The 16,222-nt window shown below is 54.6% G+C and overlaps 1 long non-coding RNA gene across 2 annotated transcripts in view; it reads right to left on the bottom strand.

Moving 5' to 3' along the window:
- LOC145530008 (uncharacterized) overlaps positions 1 to 16,222 on the bottom strand; it is an 86,257-nt gene that overhangs the window by 48,442 nt on the left and 21,593 nt on the right. Inside the window, exons 4-5 of one of the 2 annotated variants that reach the window (XR_014071405.1) lie at positions 14,669 to 14,780; positions 7,012 to 7,123 (exon numbers count right to left, since the gene is read on the bottom strand). This is a non-coding gene — a long non-coding RNA (uncharacterized LOC145530008). Of the gene's footprint in view, positions 1 to 7,011; positions 7,124 to 12,563; positions 14,781 to 16,222 lie in introns of those variants that run through there. The other variant, XR_014071406.1, reaches the window with a different exon arrangement.

Here is a 16,222-nt window from a genome sequence, read left to right as displayed (position 1 = left end):
ACCCCCTTTCACTCCCCCCACCCCCAAAAAGTGTTTTAGTCTATTGAATTTTTGTGTCCTCAGTTGTGTCTGATTCACGGCAACTCACGAACTCTACACAGCCAGGCTCTTCCGTCCATGGAATTCAGGGCAATTTTTTTCTGTCACAGCAAATGCCCACCCTGGGTGATCCAAAGGCAAGGGCTCAGAGGCTCCTGAGAGACTAACTCCTTTCAGCTGAGCACAGAGCTGGCTCCTCACTGGGATGCCTGTGGCCTGGGGCTCCCAGAGGGGAGAGCAGCACTCGCCCCACCGTGTGGTCACTGCTGGAAGTGCAGGCTGCTCCTCACTCCCCCTTGACAGTGTCCCTGAGGGCAGAACAGTGTGAATCTACTCAAGGTGGAAACGCAAACTCCGATGCAACCAAACTTCCCACAAGGTCTCCAAAACCACTCAGGAACAGGGAATTGGAAACTGCAGGGCATGACATGAATGGAGATGGAGACTTGACACCTTACACCGAGTTCACTTCCAGTTATCCCTAGACAAAGTTTCCATGAAAACTTGTCACAAATCTAGAAGAACAATGAGCAGAAACCGGACACGTGCTTTGAGTCTTCACACACAAAACAAAAAGGCAGCCCACAAAACAACCCAGAGAATACAGTGGACTTTGCAAAATCAAAGATATCTACTGTGGGAAAGACCTCATTACAAAAGCAAAAGACAGGTCATACATCGCGAGACGAATGAGTGGAAACACAAAGCTTCTCAAGGATGTGTCTCCAAACAGTCAAAGAACACCAACACGACAAGCCTGTGAAAACTAGGGAAAGGTCTGAAGGGACACCAGACTGAGGAAGACACACACAGAGTATCCCGGATGATGTCCAGCACTGAGGGCCTGAAGAAACAACAGTCTAGTTGCACTCCCTCAGGCCTGTGTGACCCTGGATGAGGCCTCTGTTTCCCGGTGGCTCTGAGAGATGGACAGGGAGGAAGGGGAAGAGAAATCACTTGCATTTCTAATACTCACAGCAAAGTCTTCCAATGAGAAGGGAATTATCACCCCCACTGACAATGCCATTCACTGAAGTGATACCCACGAGTCCATCTAACCCAGAAGGGAAGGAAGGACCTGTTCTCACAAAACGGCGAGAGATGGAAGAAGGAAGATCAAGCCCACACCAACCACTGGAAAGAGAAGCTGTGCTCAGGGCTTGAAAGAATTCCTATTGGGAAAATGATGTCACAGCCCCACAAGGCAATCCACAGCTTCGATGCTATTCCTCCCAAAATGCCAATGCATTTTCGCACCGAACAAAGAATTGCAAAAGGGGTACGGAAACAGAAAAGAGCCTAAATTGTCAATACAATCCGACGAAAAAGCCCCGATACGGACATCCAAGGTTGTGTGAAAGGAAATTAGACGACCAAACTAGGATCCTCAGGAGAGTATCGGAGAAGGCGATGGCGACCCACTCCAGTACTCTTGCCTGGAAAACGCCCTGGACGGAGGAGCCTGGTAGGCTGCAGGCCATGGGGTCGCGCAGAGTCAGACACGACTGAAATGACTTAGGCGCAGCGGCAGCAGCAGGACAGTATGCTATTGGGAATACAACAACACACACAGATCCAGATCGATGGAATAAAGTTGAGGGTCCAGAAACAAACCCCGGCATCCATGGTCAACTCATCTCTGACACAAAAGGGGAGAATATCCAAATGGGAACGAGAAAGCCTCTTCAATAAATGTCCATGGGAAAACCAGACAGCTACATCTGAAGAACGCTATTGGTTTTGATCTCACACCACCTCAATATCGGGGGAAAACCTCACCCTAAAGACTGATGTCATGAGACAGCTAGAAAGAAGCGTAGGTCAAAGGCTCCTTAACATCAGAGTCTCCTTGCCATTTGCTGGGCGGAGGTAGAAATGGGTCTCTTCAAGTAAGGGAAAGAGGAAAACGAAGTACGCCAATGGGTTTCCATCCAATGGAACCTCTTCACAACAGAGAAGCTAAGCATTCAGAAATGCAAAAGATGGGAAACGGAACATGAGAGACTCCTTGCAAGTGGTGTATCTGAGAAGGGGTTCATATGGAAAGAGACGAAGAATGCACAGCACTCAGATTCCAAGAAACACCACCACCACCCTTGACCCTTCCCCCATGACCAACTCCGACCTAAAGCCTTTCTCTCCCTCTAACCTATCCCTAAAACATAACCCTCATCTAATCATATACATGTGCATTCCTAGCATCCATCCATCCACACACGAGAGAGAAAGAGGAAGACACAGACTGAATCGAGAAGGGAAAAGAGAGGGACACAGACAGAGAGAGACACGGAACCAAAGAGAGGAAAGGAGTCGACGGTCCAGACTTTTCATCAATCTGTCTCGAAGGTAGAAGCAATGACAGTGCCCATCCACCCCAGAAGGGGGAAAAGGACGGAAGGTTTGGAGAGGAAAAGACAAGAACGCAGGGAGCCATTAGAAGCTCAGCCACCCGCAGAAGCCGAGCTGGGACACTTGAACAGAATCTCAATGGAAACAGAGGACCAGAAAGTTGGCTACTCTTTTCTATAAGAGAGGGAGACCTTCGAGTCTTCCTTTCGCGCCTCCAACTTGGATGCAGGGTCTCAAAACACTCAGGAGGGGGAGTGCCTTTTCCTGGGTACCACGGCGCATCCAGGCCTCGTTCTGCCCCATTCTGTGCTGTGTCAGCCCTGGATGGAGTCTTTCTTTCTGAAGTCTCAGCGCACAAGCTCCACGTGATATCGGCCCCAGGTGGAAAGGCATGGAGCTGCTTGTAGGCCGACAGACCTAGGAAGCAGATGGGAGAATGACCCCCACTCTCCAGATGGAGAGACTGGGGAAACCCTGAGGGGCATACGCTTGTCCAGGGCCACACCACTTATGAGAAGAAGGAGCCTGGTCTGAGAGCAGCGGGGTCCTCGGAGCTCAGGCCCTGGCTGCACCCAGGCCTCCCCAGGGCTGTGGGCTGGGCTGTGTGGCTGTCACTGTGCCTGCACATGGCCTAAGGGGGGTGGTTGAGCAGTCAGAAACCCAGAGATTCCCTTGGGAAGTTTTGGGGAAGGGACCTCAGCACGAACCCCAGGAAATGATGTCACCTGCCGGCAACAGAACCCAACAGAACCCGCAACCCGTGTATCCAGGCCTCCAGAGCGGAGAGGAGCCCCCAGCCAGATCACTTGCTGCCAGGATGTTCTGCTGTTTGCCCCTGCCCAGAGGCCGGGGCCTCAGGAGAGCTCACAGGCAGTGTGCGTGGGCACCCTGTCGACGTTGGCTCAGGGCACCCCCGAGAGGCCTCTGGCCCTTTGCCCGGAGAAACAGAAAGGTAACACGGGGAGCCCCAGGCCGGGCCAGCCCACTTCTCCCATGCCACCCGGAAACACCGGGTCCTTTGCCTGTGTGTGTGGATGCGGGTTTCTCGGGGTGTGTCTCCCTCAAGGAAGCCCAGGCGGATGTGGGGTCAGAAGCCTGCGGGCAAGTTGTGTCCACACCCCAGGGGAGAGCAGGCTGGCTGGGATGGGGAGAGTGCGGGCAGCGCCGGCCGCCCAGGCTGGCCTCACACCCTCAGGTGGGTCTCTTTCGTCCCGGGTGGGGATCTGAGCAGACACACGTCTCTGACCCTTCTGGGAAGAGAAGTTCGAGCAGGCAGAAGCAGCGGCTCCACTGGCCAGGCCCAGCTCGGAAAAGTCCCAGCATGGCTGGCTGACGGTCACTGTCGTTGCAGAGCTTCCCACGTGATGAGGCCGAGGACGGGGACACCCCGTCCACCTCCCGGAGGGAGGGGTCGGAGCACCACCCCCCCGCCCCTGAGGCCCAGTGCAGGCTCCAGGTGAGCGTGCCCACGGAGGCATCAGCCCCACCGGGGGCGAAGCGGAGGCGGGGAAGGCCTGCTGCCGAGACACCACACAGGATACACCCGGCGGCCCAGTCTGAGGCTGCCACGGAGCTCAGCACACCCGGCTCCGACCCAGAGTCCCGAGAACCCCAGCCTCTGAGGCAGCAGGAGGACCTGGAGCCCAGCACGCCAGAGCACAGAGGTGAGGACGCTGGGGCTGGTGCACGGGAGTGTGTGGGGAGGGGGTGCTGAGCTACACAGGGACGAGTCCCCGAAAGATGCTGCTGGGCCTGCAGCAAGCGCTGGCCTCACACCCCCACCCCCTTCTTGCACACTTCAGTCCCAAAAGACATCCGACCCTGGGTATTCTTTGGGAATCTCTTGGAAGCTTTCTGTCCCGGGATACGCACATGCCAAGGCTGGCCTGTGGGCAAACTTTGCTTCTCCCCCAGCTCTAGCACTGGCCTCCAACTGGAACCAGGCTCCACTTCCCAGACCTGTCCCTACAGAGGTGGTGGCTCCAGGTGCAGGACCCAGGGATCCACCGAGGGCAGATGGAGAACCGAGACTTGCCCTCGCAGAGACACCAGGCCAGCTGGGTTCTGGCCAGCACACCGGGCAGATCGGATCTCCATGCCTGCAGGACCCCCAGCCCCAGGCACTGATGTCCCACCCCCTCAGCCAGAACCTCCACCTCCACGTGCACCTCTACCTGCTCGGGCTTTGGCAGGAGAACCCGAGGCAGAGGAGGAGTCACCGCCTCGGCAGGGAGAGCCTGCCCTGGCTCCCGCGCAACACCCAGACGCCGACGATGACTCACCCACCCCTGCAGGAAGAACGAGCCCCCGCTCTGGACAGAGACCCAGAGCCCTTGCCGGAAACACCACGTCCAGGGGAGCGGTCGGCTCTGCCGCCTCCATCCCTGTCGGCTCACCGTGGACGCTGTCAACTCGGTCTGCCCCCAGTGGACATGGAGTTCCTTTCCCCTGAACTGCTTTGCATTTGGTTTGTTTCCACCTTTCTGGTGATGTTTTATTTTTTGTATGGTTTCCTGTATTTTTGTTGGTTAAGTTGGGAACTTGTTGGTTAAGTTAGTAAACTTTTTCATCATTGTTGCAATTTGGGAACACTGTTGTGTAACTCTGGTGATACTGTGTTACCATCACCACTTTGTGGTTTCAGACCCGTTTGATCTTTATGCCCCACCCCCCAACAAAGCCTGGATTCAAGGCAAGCACGCCCTGTTCATCCCTCCCCCCGATCCTGAACACAATTTCATCTTTTCTTTCTGCATTCCTTCCTATATTCTTGGTGTCCCCAATCAATGACTCTCAGTGAAATGACTGAAGGAGTTTCTTTCGGACTCTCCACCTACTGTAAGACTCCATTGGAGAGTTCTCATTTTTATGTCATTTGAACTAGCCTTTGATAGCTGACAGGACGGTGTACGTCCTTTCAAGATATCATGTGCCAAACGAAGCCCTTTTGGCAAATGCCATCATTATCTCCAGGCAGGCATTGCTGTTTGAAGGGTGACATCTCAGCCAGAAGGCAGAGGCTGAGCTCCTCTTGTTGCACCAGCTCCCAAAAGAAGCCAAGAAAGGGAGCTGGAACAACAAACCACCCCAACGCCCAGGAAAGCGTTCTTCACGACAGAAGGCTAGAAAATGACCCAACAACCTTGTGGCCCAGAACCCCTCTAGAAAAATCACTGTTCCATAAAAAAGAGAAACACGTGGGAAGTTCCAAGGAGAGGCAATGCCCATGGCCAGTGTACTTTAGAGACGGCCTGGCCGCTCCGGGGAAGACACGCACCGACGGAACCCCTTGGGAAACAGCAGTGAGAGTCCTCACCGTCGTAAGGGTTTCCTCTGGGGACAACCTGCCCTGGGCACCACATGAGGGAGCAGACCGGCTTCTCTTCCTCTGCTCCCACACCATTCACTCATGAAGGCAGCTCAGGTGTTCTCATGCCCTGCCTGCCTGCCTGCCTGCCTGCCTGGCTCATCCGTGAGCTGTGACCACCTCCAGGGCAGGACTCCACCTTCTCCTCTCTGTGTACCGTGAATCTGCACACAGTGGGCTTTCAGAACCTTAGGAGACTTGAGCCATTCCCACTCGAGCCAGAACCCTCCCCAGGAAGGAAAACGGCTGTGGGGTCATTTTGGCCCCAGCACTGGTTCCGAAAGCCTGGCGGCTCCTACAGCCTCTACGGTGTGAAGAGGGAGGTCCCTTTTGACAGAGCTTTCCGGCTGTCAGATCTAAGCTGTTGTTTCACTGTCAGCTGTGTCTCTTCCGTTGCAGCCAGGTGGGCCACGCTGCTCCAAAGGGGCTCACAAGCTGAGTGGCAAGGGAGGTATTGAGAGGACAGGGATGGCTACAACGTGCTGCAAACTGAGTGAGGGTCCCCACAATCCTCAGCAAAGGTCTGTGGTGTGCAAGTGGGGAGTAGAGGGCCCCCAAGTTCCAAAGGAAGGGAGGTACTCGGGAGCTAAAGCCCTTGGCTGCTGTGGTAGCAGCTGCAGATGGCAGCTCGTCCACAGTGCACTTCGAATGAGGTCATATGAGCGGGACTCTGGAAATGGCTCCGAAATCAAGAGAAAGGGGTCAGGGTATGTGGGAATCCGGCGGGGGTGGGGGGTGGATGAAGGAAGGTGTCCTTCCTCTCTCCAGTGCAATTTGGTTTGGTGAGTCTCAAAGCTACCAGATGGCACTTCCCAAGTCAGGCCCCCGCAGGAATCAGGGTGGGCTGCGTGCCTCGGCGCCTGCTACAGGGACAAGCCACACCAGTGGCCTCCCTGAGCTCAAATGGCCGGATCTGGGGGTTCTGTCTGGGTGCACACCTCCTTGCTCTGGCCAAGTTCCCCCCTTCTCTGAGCACCAGCTTCATCCTCTCGAATGAGGACATCGATTGCTACCTTGGCACGTTACTCTCTTCATCCTGTGAAGACTCATTAGGCTTATCCTACAATTACTAGCTGGCCCGAAGAGATATCTCCTGAATCCAGATTAAGCTGGAGTCTCCCAGGCTCATCTGGCATGTCTTCCCTGAAGTCTGCCAAAACCCACACCCTTGCATTTCCAGGGACTCCCCTTAGCCAGCTGGGCAGAAAACCCAGCATGGTTCAAACAAGCTGACAGACAAGCGGGAGAGGACTCACGGGCAGACGGCCTCCCTCAGGTCTCGGGTGGAGCTCTGGGACCACAGCAGCAGCGGGCCATCCCAGCCCCTGGGCTCAGCAGCGCCCTCATTCTCAGGCCGGCGGCTCTGCCCTGAGGGGAGCAGGAAGGTCACCAACTGCCGCAGGCGGACCTCAAGCCCCTCCCACTGCTGGAGCCTGACCTCCCCCGGCCCCACCCCTTCCCCTACCCCAGCAGAACGAGAGCTCGTCTTCCCCTGGCTTCCAACGTGAGGCCCGGCCCCGGGCCCCGATTTGGCACTGCCCCAGTCCGGAGCCAATCACAGTGGCCAGGGAGGTGGAACGCACCGATTGGCCAGGGCCAGGTCATGTGACCATACTCCCCAGGAAACTCAAATATTACCAAGATTCCCTAACAAACCAATGAACAAAATTATCCAGTAAAGGCAAACCGTACTTTTTAATGAGGCCAATGTCACAGAAAAAAAAAAAAAAATCCTTCACAATGAACTGCTCAAGGAAGCTACTAAATAAGCTTTCAGAAAAGTTAAGACGTTTTTTTTTTTTTTTTAATAGGGTGACGGAGAGCTATACCTTTCCCATCTATGTGAATTTAGGTTTAAAGTAGATTTCCCTCGGCTATTATATAAGACAAAAACCCCCACATCACCCCCTTTCACTCCCCCCACCCCCAAAAAGTGTTTTAGTCTATTGAATTTTTGTGTCCTCAGTTGTGTCTGATTCACGGCAACTCACGAACTCTACACAGCCAGGCTCTTCCGTCCATGGAATTCAGGGCAATTTTTTTCTGTCACAGCAAATGCCCACCCTGGGTGATCCAAAGGCAAGGGCTCAGAGGCTCCTGAGAGACTAACTCCTTTCAGCTGAGCACAGAGCTGGCTCCTCACTGGGATGCCTGTGGCCTGGGGCTCCCAGAGGGGAGAGCAGCACTCGCCCCACCGTGTGGTCACTGCTGGAAGTGCAGGCTGCTCCTCACTCCCCCTTGACAGTGTCCCTGAGGGCAGAACAGTGTGAATCTACTCAAGGTGGAAACGCAAACTCCGATGCAACCAAACTTCCCACAAGGTCTCCAAAACCACTCAGGAACAGGGAATTGGAAACTGCAGGGCATGACATGAATGGAGATGGAGACTTGACACCTTACACCGAGTTCACTTCCAGTTATCCCTAGACAAAGTTTCCATGAAAACTTGTCACAAATCTAGAAGAACAATGAGCAGAAACCGGACACGTGCTTTGAGTCTTCACACACAAAACAAAAAGGCAGCCCACAAAACAACCCAGAGAATACAGTGGACTTTGCAAAATCAAAGATATCTACTGTGGGAAAGACCTCATTACAAAAGCAAAAGACAGGTCATACATCGCGAGACGAATGAGTGGAAACACAAAGCTTCTCAAGGATGTGTCTCCAAACAGTCAAAGAACACCAACACGACAAGCCTGTGAAAACTAGGGAAAGGTCTGAAGGGACACCAGACTGAGGAAGACACACACAGAGTATCCCGGATGATGTCCAGCACTGAGGGCCTGAAGAAACAACAGTCTAGTTGCGCTCCCTCAGGCCTGTGTGACCCTGGATGAGGCCTCTGTTTCCCGGTGGCTCTGAGAGATGGACAGGGAGGAAGGGGAAGAGAAATCACTTGCATTTCTAATACTCACAGCAAAGTCTTCCAATGAGAAGGGAATTATCACCCCCACTGACAATGCCATTCACTGAAGTGATACCCACGAGTCCATCTAACCCAGAAGGGAAGGAAGGACCTGTTCTCACAAAACGGCGAGAGATGGAAGAAGGAAGATCAAGCCCACACCAACCACTGGAAAGAGAAGCTGTGCTCAGGGCTTGAAAGAATTCCTATTGGGAAAATGATGTCACAGCCCCACAAGGCAATCCACAGCTTCGATGCTATTCCTCCCAAAATGCCAATGCATTTTCGCACCGAACAAAGAATTGCAAAAGGGGTACGGAAACAGAAAAGAGCCTAAATTGTCAATACAATCCGACGAAAAAGCCCCGATACGGACATCCAAGGTTGTGTGAAAGGAAATTAGACGACCAAACTAGGATCCTCAGGAGAGTATCGGAGAAGGCGATGGCGACCCACTCCAGTACTCTTGCCTGGAAAACGCCCTGGACGGAGGAGCCTGGTAGGCTGCAGGCCATGGGGTCGCGCAGAGTCAGACACGACTGAAATGACTTAGGCGCAGCGGCAGCAGCAGGACAGTATGCTATTGGGAATACAACAACACACACAGATCCAGATCGATGGAATAAAGTTGAGGGTCCAGAAACAAACCCCAGCATCCATGGTCAACTCATCTCTGACACAAAAGGGGAGAATATCCAAATGGGAACAAGAAAGCCTCTTCAATAAATGTCCATGGGAAAACCAGACAGCTACATCTGAAGAACGCTATTGGTTTTGATCTCACACCACCTCAATATCGGGGGAAAACCTCACCCTAAAGACTGATGTCATGAGACAGCTAGAAAGAAGCGTAGGTCAAAGGCTCCTTAACATCAGAGTCTCCTTGCCATTTGCTGGGCGGAGGTAGAAATGGGTCTCTTCAAGTAAGGGAAAGAGGAAAACGAAGTACGCCAATGGGTTTCCATCCAATGGAACCTCTTCACAACAGAGAAGCTAAGCATTCAGAAATGCAAAAGATGGGAAACGGAACATGAGAGACTCCTTGCAAGTGGTGTATCTGAGAAGGGGTTCATATGGAAAGAGACGAAGAATGCACAGCACTCAGATTCCAAGAAACACCACCACCACCCTTGACCCTTCCCCCATGACCAACTCCGACCTAAAGCCTTTCTCTCCCTCTAACCTATCCCTAAAACATAACCCTCATCTAATCATATACATGTGCATTCCTAGCATCCATCCATCCACACACGAGAGAGAAAGAGGAAGACACAGACTGAATCGAGAAGGGAAAAGAGAGGGACACAGACAGAGAGAGACACGGAACCAAAGAGAGGAAAGGAGTCGACGGTCCAGACTTTTCATCAATCTGTCTCGAAGGTAGAAGCAATGACAGCGCCCATCCACCCCAGAAGGGGGAAAAGGACGGAAGGTTTGGAGAGGAAAAGACAAGAACGCAGGGAGCCATTAGAAGCTCAGCCACCCGCAGAAGCCGAGCTGGGACACTTGAACAGAATCTCAATGGAAACAGAGGACCAGAAAGTTGGCTACTCTTTTCTATAAGAGAGGGAGACCTTCGAGTCTTCCTTTCGCGCCTCCAACTTGGATGCGGGGTCTCAAAACACTCAGGAGGGGGAGTGCCTTTTCCTGGGTACCACGGCGCATCCAGGCCTCGTTCTGCCCCATTCTGTGCTGTGTCAGCCCTGGATGGAGTCTTTCTTTCTGAAGTCTCAGCGCACAAGCTCCACGTGATATCGGCCCCAGGTGGAAAGGCATGGAGCTGCTCGTAGGCCGACAGACCTAGGAAGCAGATGGGAGAATGACCCCCACTCTCCAGATGGAGAGACTGGGGAAACCCTGAGGGGCATACGCTTGTCCAGGGCCACACCACTTATGAGAAGAAGGAGCCTGGTCTGAGAGCAGCGGGGTCCTCGGAGCTCAGGCCCTGGCTGCACCCAGGCCTCCCCAGGGCTGTGGGCTGGGCTGTGTGGCTGTCACTGTGCCTGCACATGGCCTAAGGGGGGTGGTCGAGCAGTCAGAAACCCAGAGATTCCCTTGGGAAGTTTTGGGGAAGGGACCTCAGCACGAACCCCAGGAAATGATGTCACCTGCCGGCAACAGAACCCAACAGAACCCGCAACCCGTGTATCCAGGCCTCCAGAGCGGAGAGGAGCCCCCAGCCAGATCACTTGCTGCCAGGATGTTCTGCTGTTTGCCCCTGCCCAGAGGCCGGGGCCTCAGGAGAGCTCACAGGCAGTGTGCGTGGGCACCCTGTCGACGTTGGCTCAGGGCACCCCCGAGAGGCCTCTGGCCCTTTGCCCGGAGAAACAGAAAGGTAACACGGGGAGCCCCAGGCCGGGCCAGCCCACCTCTCCCATGCCACCCGGAAACACCGGGTCCTTTGCCTGTGTGTGTGGATGCGGGTTTCTCGGGGTGTGTCTCCCTCAAGGAAGCCCAGGCGGATGTGGGGTCAGAAGCCTGCGGGCAAGTTGTGTCCACACCCCAGGGGAGAGCAGGCTGGCTGGGATGGGGAGAGTGCGGGCACGCCGGCCGCCCAGGCTGGCCTCACACCCTCAGGTGGGTCTCTTTCCTCCCGGGTGGGGATCTGAGCAGACACACATCTCTGACCCTTCTGGGAAGAGAAGTTCGAGCAGGCAGAAGCAGCGGCTCCACTGGCCAGGCCCAGCTCGGAAAAGTCCCAGCATGGCTGGCTGACGGTCACTGTCGTTGCAGAGCTTCCCACGTGATGAGGCCGAGGACGGGGACACCCCGTCCACCTCCCGGAGGGAGGGGTCGGAGCACCACCCCCCCGCCCCTGAGGCCCAGTGCAGGCTCCAGGTGAGCGTGCCCACGGAGGCATCAGCCCCACCGGGGGCGAAGCGGAGGCGGGGAAGGCCTGCTGCCGAGACACCACACAGGATACACCCGGCGGCCCAGTCTGAGGCTGCCACGGAGCTCAGCACACCCGGCTCCGACCCAGAGTCCCGAGAACCCCAGCCTCTGAGGCAGCAGGAGGACCTGGAGCCCAGCACGCCAGAGCACAGAGGTGAGGACGCTGGGGCTGGTGCACGGGAGTGTGTGGGGAGGGGGTGCTGAGCTACACAGGGACGAGTCCCCGAAAGATGCTGCTGGGCCTGCAGCAAGCGCTGGCCTCACACCCCCACCCCCTTCTTGCACACTTCAGTCCCAAAAGACATCCGACCCTGGGTATTCTTTGGGAATCTCTTGGAAGCTTTCTGTCCCGGGATACGCACATGCCAAGGCTGGCCTGTGGGCAAACTTTGCTTCTCCCCCAGCTCTAGCACTGGCCTCCAACTGGAACCAGGCTCCACTTCCCAGACCTGTCCCTACAGAGGTGGTGGCTCCAGGTGCAGGACCTAGGGATCCACCGAGGGCAGATGGAGAACCGAGACTTGCCCTCGCAGAGACACCAGGCCAGCTGGGTTCTGGCCAGCACACCGGGCAGATCGGATCTCCGTGCCTGCAGGACCCCCAGCCCCAGGCACTGATGTCCCACCCCCTCAGCCAGAACCTCCACCTCCACGTGCACCTGTACCTGCTCGGGCTTTGGCAGGAGAACCCGAGGCAGAGGAGGAGTCACCGCCTCGGCAGGGAGAGCCTGCCCTGGCTCCCGCGCAACACCCAGACGCCGACGATGACTCACCCACCCCTGCAGGAAGAACGAGCCCCCGCTCTGGACAGAGACCCAGAGCCCTTGCCGGAAACACCACGTCCAGGGGAGCGGTCGGCTCTGCCGCCTCCATCCCTGTCGGCTCACCGTGGACGCTGTCAACTCGGTCTGCCCCCAGGGGACATGGAGTTCCTTTCCCCTGAACTGCTTTGCATTTGGTTTGTTTCCACCTTTCTGGTGATGTTTTATTTTTTGTATGGTTTCCTGTATTTTTGTTGGTTAAGTTGGGAACTTGTTGGTTAAGTTAGTAAACTTTTTCATCATTGTTGCAATTTGGGAACACTGTTGTGTAACTCTGGTGATACTGTGTTACCATCACCACTTTGTGGTTTCAGACCCGTTTGATCTTTATGCCCCACCCCCCAACAAAGCCTGGATTCAAGGCAAGCACGCCCTGTTCATCCCTCCCCCCGATCCTGAACACAATTTCATCTTTTCTTTCTGCATTCCTTCCTATATTCTTGGTGTCCCCAATCAATGACTCTCAGTGAAATGACTGAAGGAGTTTCTTTCGGACTCTCCACCTACTGTAAGACTCCATTGGAGAGTTCTCATTTTTATGTCATTTGAACTAGCCTTTGATAGCTGACAGGACGGTGTACGTCCTTTCAAGATATCATGTGCCAAACGAAGCCCTTTTGGCAAATGCCATCATTATCTCCAGGCAGGCATTGCTGTTTGAAGGGTGACATCTCAGCCAGAAGGCAGAGGCTGAGCTCCTCTTGTTGCACCAGCTCCCAAAAGAAGCCAAGAAAGGGAGCTGGAACAACAAACCACCCCAACGCCCAGGAAAGCGTTCTTCACGACAGAAGGCTAGAAAATGACCCAACAACCTTGTGGCCCAGAACCCCTCTAGAAAAATCACTGTTCCATAAAAAAGAGAAACACGTGGGAAGTTCCAAGGAGAGGCAATGCCCATGGCCAGTGTACTTTAGAGACGGCCTGACCGCTCCGGGGAAGACACGCACCGACGGAACCCCTTGGGAAACAGCAGTGAGAGTCCTCACCGTCGTAAGGGTTTCCTCTGGGGACAACCTGCCCTGGGCACCACATGAGGGAGCAGACCGGCTTCTCTTCCTCTGCTCCCACACCATTCACTCATGAAGGCAGCTCAGGTGTTCTCATGCCCTGCCTGCCTGCCTGCCTGCCTGCCTGGCTCATCCGTGAGCTGTGACCACCTCCAGGGCAGGACTCCACCTTCTCCTCTCTGTGTACCGTGAATCTGCACACAGTGGGCTTTCAGAACCTTAGGAGACTTGAGCCATTCCCACTCGAGCCAGAACCCTCCCCAGGAAGGAAAACGGCTGTGGGGTCATTTTGGCCCCAGCACTGGTTCCGAAAGCCTGGCGGCTCCTACAGCCTCTACGGTGTGAAGAGGGAGGTCCCTTTTGACAGAGCTTTCCGGCTGTCAGATCTAAGCTGTTGTTTCACTGTCAGCTGTGTCTCTTCCGTTGCAGCCAGGTGGGCCACGCTGCTCCAAAGGGGCTCACAAGCTGAGTGGCAAGGGAGGTATTGAGAGGACAGGGATGGCTACAACGTGCTGCAAACTGAGTGAGGGTCCCCACAATCCTCAGCAAAGGTCTGTGGTGTGCAAGTGGGGAGTAGAGGGCCCCCAAGTTCCAAAGGAAGGGAGGTACTCGGGAGCTAAAGCCCTTGGCTGCTGTGGTAGCAGCTGCAGATGGCAGCTCGTCCACAGTGCACTTCGAATGAGGTCATATGAGCGGGACTCTGGAAATGGCTCCGAAATCAAGAGAAAGGGGTCAGGGTATGTGGGAATCCGGCGGGGGTGGGGGGTGGATGAAGGAAGGTGTCCTTCCTCTCTCCAGTGCAATTTGGTTTGGTGAGTCTCAAAGCTACCAGATGGCACTTCCCAAGTCAGGCCCCCGCAGGAATCAGGGTGGGCTGCGTGCCTCGGCGCCTGCTACAGGGACAAGCCACACCAGTGGCCTCCCTGAGCTCAAATGGCCGGATCTGGGGGTTCTGTCTGGGTGCACACCTCCTTGCTCTGGCCAAGTTCCCCCCTTCTCTGAGCACCAGCTTCATCCTCTCGAATGAGGACATCGATTGCTACCTTGGCACGTTACTCTCTTCATCCTGTGAAGACTCATTAGGCTTATCCTACAATTACTAGCTGGCCCGAAGAGATATCTCCTGAATCCAGATTAAGCTGGAGTCTCCCAGGCTCATCTGGCATGTCTTCCCTGAAGTCTGCCAAAACCCACACCCTTGCATTTCCAGGGACTCCCCTTAGCCAGCTGGGCAGAAAACCCAGCATGGTTCAAACAAGCTGACAGACAAGCGGGAGAGGACTCACGGGCAGACGGCCTCCCTCAGGTCTCGGGTGGAGCTCTGGGACCACAGCAGCAGCGGGCCATCCCAGCCCCTGGGCTCAGCAGCGCCCTCATTCTCAGGCCGGCGGCTCTGCCCTGAGGGGAGCAGGAAGGTCACCAACTGCCGCAGGCGGACCTCAAGCCCCTCCCACTGCTGGAGCCTGACCTCCCCCGGCCCCACCCCTTCCCCTACCCCAGCAGAACGAGAGCTCGTCTTCCCCTGGCTTCCAACGTGAGGCCCGGCCCCGGGCCCCGATTGGGCACTGCCCCAGTCCGGAGCCAATCACAGTGGCCAGGGAGGTGGAACGCACCGATTGGCCAGGGCCAGGTCATGTGACCATACTCCCCAGGAAACTCAAATATTACCAAGATTCCCTAACAAACCAATGAACAAAATTATCCAGTAAAGGCAAACCGTACTTTTTAATGAGGCCAATGTCACAGAAAAAAAAAAAAATCCTTCACAATGAACTGCTCAAGGAAGCTACTAAATAAGCTTTCAGAAAAGTTAAGACGTTTTTTTTTTTTTTAATAGGGTGACGGAGAGCTATACCTTTCCCATCTATGTGAATTTAGGTTTAAACTAGATTTCCCTCGGCTATTATATAAGACAAAAAACCCCACATCACCCCCTTTCACTCCCCCCACCCCCAAAAAGTGTTTTAGTCTATTGAATTTTTGTGTCCTCAGTTGTGTCTGATTCACGGCAACTCACGAACTCTACACAGCCAGGCTCTTCCGTCCATGGAATTCAGGGCAATTTTTTTCTGTCACAGCAAATGCCCACCCTGGGTGATCCAAAGGCAAGGGCTCAGAGGCTCCTGAGAGACTAACTCCTTTCAGCTGAGCACAGAGCTGGCTCCTCACTGGGATGCCTGTGGCCTGGGGCTCCCAGAGGGGAGAGCAGCACTCGCCCCACCGTGTGGTCACTGCTGGAAGTGCAGGCTGCTCCTCACTCCCCCTTGACAGTGTCCCTGAGGGCAGAACAGTGTGAATCTACTCAAGGTGGAAACGCAAACTCCGATGCAACCAAACTTCCCACAAGGTCTCCAAAACCACTCAGGAACAGGGAATTGGAAACTGCAGGGCATGACATGAATGGAGATGGAGACTTGACACCTTACACCGAGTTCACTTCCAGTTATCCCTAGACAAAGTTTCCATGAAAACTTGTCACAAATCTAGAAGAACAATGAGCAGAAACTGGACACGTGCTTTGAGTCTTCACACACAAAACAAAAAGGCAGCCCACAAAACAACCCAGAGAATACAGTGGACTTTGCAAAATCAAAGATATCTACTGTGGGAAAGACCTCATTACCAAAGCAAAAGACAGGTCATACATCGCGAGACGAATGAGTGGAAACACAAAGCTTCTCAAGGATGTGTCTCCAAACAGTCAAAGAACACCAACACGACAAGCCTGTGAAAACTAGGGAAAGGTCTGAAGGGACACCAGACTGAGGAAGACACACACAGAGTATCCCGGATGATGTCCAGCACTGAGGGCCTGAAGAAACAACAGTCTAGTTGCACTC

Source organism: Giraffa tippelskirchi, chromosome 12 (genome assembly GCF_054371585.1).
Source record: "Giraffa tippelskirchi isolate mGirTip1 chromosome 12, T2T-mGirTip1v1.2.pri, whole genome shotgun sequence".
In the NCBI taxonomy this organism is placed as follows: Eukaryota; Metazoa; Chordata; class Mammalia; order Artiodactyla; family Giraffidae; genus Giraffa; species Giraffa tippelskirchi.
This window is presented reverse-complemented; position numbering and strand designations above follow the sequence as displayed.